Raw genomic sequence first — 4,594 nt, 5'->3', positions numbered from 1 at the left:
TAGAGTATAATGTAGCCCCCTTAGAGTATGGTGCAACCCCCTCATAAGGTATAATGCAGCCCCCCCCACAGAATATAATGTAGGCCCCTCATAGGGTATAATGCAGCCCCCTTCAAATAGTATAATACAGCCCCACACAGAATATAATGTAGCCCCCAAGTATAATGCAGCCCCCTCATAAGGTATAATGCAGCCCCTCAATAAAACATAATTCAGCCCCCCCAGAATATAATGTAGCCCCCTCACAGGGTATCATGCTGTCCCCCTCCAATAGGGTATCATGCTGCCCCCTTCCAATTGGGTATCATGCTGCTCCACTCCAATAGGGTATCATGCTGCCCCCCTCCAATAGGGTATCATGCTGCCCCCCTCCACAGGGTATGCTACCCCCTCCACAGGGTATTATGCTGCCTCCCTTCACAGGGTATCATGCAGCTCACTACCCATAGGGTATCAAGCAGCTCACTACCCATAGGGTATCATGCAGCTCACTACCTATAGGGTATCATGCAGCTCTGTCCCCATAGGGTATCATGCAGCTTCCCCATAGGGTATCATGCAGCTCACTAACCATAGGGTATCATGCAGCTCCCTCCCCATAGGGTATCATGCAGCTCCCCCCATAGGGTATCATGCAGCTCCCCCCATAGGGTATCATGCAGCTCCCCCCTCATAGGGTATAATGCAGCTCCCCCATACAACCAGGATTCACTGATATATATATACACAGTACAGACTAAAAGTTTGGATACACCTTCTCATTTAAAGATTTTTCTGTATTTTCATGACTATGAAAATTGTAAATTCACACTTTCACACTGAAGGCATCAAAACTATGAATTAACACATGTGCAATTATATACTTAACAAAAAAGTGTAGAACAACTGAAAATATGTCTTATATTCTAGGTTCTTCAAAGTAGCCACCTTTTGCTTTTATGACTGCTTTGCACACTCTTGGCATTCTCTTGATGAGCTTCAAGGTAGTCACCGGAAATGGTCTTTCAACAATCTTGAAGGAGTTCCCAGAGATGCTTAGCACTTGTTGGCCCTTTTGCCTTCACTCTGCGGTCCAGCTCACCCCAAACCATCTCGATTGGGTTCAGGTCTGGTGACTGTGGAGGCCTGGTCATCTGGCATAGCACCCCATCACTCTCCTTCTTGGTCAAATAGCCCTTACACAGCCTGGAGGTGTGTTTGGGGTCATTGTCCTGTTGAAAAATAAATGATGGTCCAACTAAACGCAAACCAGATGGAATAGCAAACCGCTGCAAGATGCTGTGGTAGCCATGCTGGTTCAGTATGCCTTCAATTTTGAATAAATCCCCAACAGTGTCACCAGCAAACACCCACACCATCACACCTCCTCCTCCAGGTGTGTCCAAACTTTTGGGCTGTACTGTATAAATATATATATATATATATATATATATATATATATATATATATAACCCACAATACTCACCTCTCCTCCTCGCTCCCTCGCCGCTGATTCCGGCGGTGGCTCCGCTCCGATATCAGTTTATGGCCCCAAAGCGACTACGTGGGCTGGGGGGCTCCTGGGGGAGTGGGGGCTCTGGTCTGCGGGACCTGATAGAGGGCAGTGTTAGCTGCAGCCTGCAGCAAACACTGCCCGCTATTAAAGTGAAATTAAGTCATTCCTCTCCACGCCCATGGGGGCGTGGAGAAGCGTGAATATTCATTTCACTTTAGTAGCAGGAACAGGCTTAGGCTTCCTGTCACCCGCTGCTGCTCAACTGGCACCGGGGGCCCCCATAGCAGCTATGTAGTGTGCCGCTATTAGCGACACCTCACTGGCTGGGGGCTCCTGGAGCAGTCCTGTATGCCAGCAGGTGTCAGGGCCCAGGCCCCGCCGAAGATTCCTCCGGTTCTCCGGTGGCCCAGTACGACCCTGGATGAGTGCAATTGTTATACAGTTCTCATGAAAAAACAATCTGATTTTTAACACCTAGCATCCGATTTACATCAGATTTCCAATGCGATGCGACTGCAATACAGTTTTTCACAATGAAAAGGAAAGACCAATCCATAAAATCTGTGCACACCCGCTGTGTATCAAAGGGTACAAATTTTATTATAAAATGGACACATGAACATATTTAAAACCAAGTAAAAACATAGTGAAAAACACCCTTCCCCATGAGGGGATAGCCAGAATGAAAAAACCTTCTATAAATACAGCGAACCCCAACAGTGGCAGTATGAAGCTAAATAATTGTCATACAATGCAAAACCAAAATCATTACTCATGCATGAAAAATATACCATGGATAGCCAGAATGAAAAAACCTTCTATAAATACAGCGAACCCCAACAGTGGCAGTATGAAGCTAAATAATTGTCATACAATGCAAAACCAAAATCATTACTCATGCATGAAAAATATACCATATTCCCAAGACATGTAGCATGTATGCATCTATGTGACAGTTACTCACGTATGTTGAACCTTAGTTCTATGTTAAGGTGTTTGGACAATAGCAGGTGTCCCTAAAATTGTCTTAGATTTTGGGGACGCCCGCTATTGTCCAAACACCTTGACAAAGAACTAAGGTTCAACATACGTGAGTAATTGTCACATAGATGCATACATGCAATAATTGAGAATTGTTGTGCACATGCTGTGGAAAAAAACGTGCGGATTTGCAGCATTTTATTTTCCGTAGCATATCAATTCTTTTTGGAGCGGCAGAGTTTCTGCACCCATTGACTACCATTGTGTCAGGCCAACCGCAGCAAAACCGCAGGTTTAAAAAACATCTGTGGTTTTGCTGCGGATGTGCCTGCGAGAAACGCTGCAGATCAGGAGGGTGAAGAGTGTTTGGGCGGAGTGTGGGTGGAGACTTGGGGGGGCGGAGACTGTGTGAGCGGAGATGTGCGTGTCTGTGTGCATGAGTGTGCGGGGGTCTGCGGGACTGTGTGTGTATGTGCGTGGCTGTGTCTGTGTGGCTTACAGATGCGCCATTTCTGGGGCAGCTGTGTGCTGGTGTTTGTAGCCGGGGGGACAATATTCATAGTCCCTTCCTACGCTATGAATATCAGCCCGCAGCTGTCTGCATAGCCTTTTCTGGATATTAATTATAGGGGGACCTGTAATGTGAATATAAAAATGGCTATTTTGAGTCCATTTTGAAATATATTGAATGCATGCAGACTATTACAGAGCAGCATTTCTTGTCATACATTTACAGACAATGCTCATTGTGACACAATCTTGAGAGCTCTTTATTTATTGTCTGAAGACCTTTGAGTTTACAAACAGTGTTAAGTTTGTTTGTTATTGTAAAACAAGGTTTATTTACCCTCTGTCTGTGGTGGGTTTATCTAACCCTTGTGGGCTTTTATGGATATATGGGTTTATGGCCAATTGTCTGATGTATGACTGATATCTTGGTCTCATCCTATCTTGAAAGCTGGCCACTTGAAGGGCAGGGTGAAACCAAATGTAACATAGTGCAAATCACTATATAAGGCCAGAGAAATGTGACTAAAGGTACCGTCACATTAACCCCTTAGTGACAGAGCCAATTTGGTACTTAATGAGCAAACCAATTTTTACAATTCTGACCACTGTCACTTTATGAGGTTATAACTCTGGAACGCTTTAACGGATCCCGCTGATTCTGAGATTGTTTTTTCATGACATATTGTACTTCATGTTAGTGGTAACATTTCTTCGATATTACTTGCGATTATTTATGAAAAAAACGGAAATATGGCGAAAATTTTTAAAATTTTGCAATTTTCAAACTTTGTATTTTTATGCCCGTAAATTAGAGAGATATGTCACGAAAAATAGTTAATAAATAACATTTCCCACATGTCTACTTTACATCAGCACAATTTTGGAAACAAAATTTTTTTTTGTTAGGGAGTTATAAGGGTTAAAAGTTGACCAGCAATTTCTCATTCTTACAACACCATTTTTTTTTAGGGACCACATCACATTTGAAGTCATTTTGAGGGGTCTATATGATAGAAAATAACGAAGTGTGACACCATTCTAAAAACTGAACCCCTCAAGGTTCTCAAAACCACATTCAAGAAGTTTATTAACCCTTTACGTGCTTCACAGGAACTGAAACAATGTGGAAGGAAAAAATGAACATTTAACTTCTTTTTGCAAACATCTTAATTCAGAACCATTTTTTTTATTTTCACATGTGTAAAAACAGAAATGTAACCATAAATTTTGTTATGCAATTTCTCCTGAATACGCCAATACCCCATATGTGGGGGTAAACAACTTTTTGGGCGCACCGCAGAATTTGGAAGTGAAGGAGAGCTGTTTGACTTTTTCAATGCAGAATTGGCTGGAATTGAGATCGGACGCCATGTCACGTTTAGAGAGCCCCTGATGTGCCTAAACAGTGGAAACCCCCCACAAGTGACACCATTTTGGAAACTAGACCCCTTAAGGAACTTATCTAGATGTGTGGTGAGCACTTTGAACCCCCATGTGCTTCACAGAAGTTTATAACGTAGAGCCGTGAAAATAAAAAATCGCATTTTTTCTACAAAAATGATCTTTTTGCCCCCAAATTTTTATTTTCACAAGGGTAACAGGAGAAAT

At 42.9% G+C, this 4,594-nt stretch overlaps 1 non-coding gene across 1 annotated transcript; it reads left to right on the top strand.

Annotated features, from left to right (window-relative positions):
* Window positions 1–2,460: 2,460 nt before the first annotated feature.
* On the top strand, window positions 2,461–2,710 carry LOC138660517 (small nucleolar RNA SNORA53). The gene has a single exon (XR_011317907.1). It is a non-coding gene; the product is annotated as a small nucleolar RNA SNORA53 (small nucleolar RNA).
* The last annotated feature ends 1,884 nt before the right edge of the window (window positions 2,711–4,594 follow it).

The sequence above is a fragment of the Ranitomeya imitator genome, chromosome 1 (genome assembly GCF_032444005.1).
Source record: "Ranitomeya imitator isolate aRanImi1 chromosome 1, aRanImi1.pri, whole genome shotgun sequence".
Lineage (NCBI taxonomy): Eukaryota > Metazoa > Chordata > Amphibia > Anura > Dendrobatidae > Ranitomeya > Ranitomeya imitator.
This window is presented reverse-complemented; position numbering and strand designations above follow the sequence as displayed.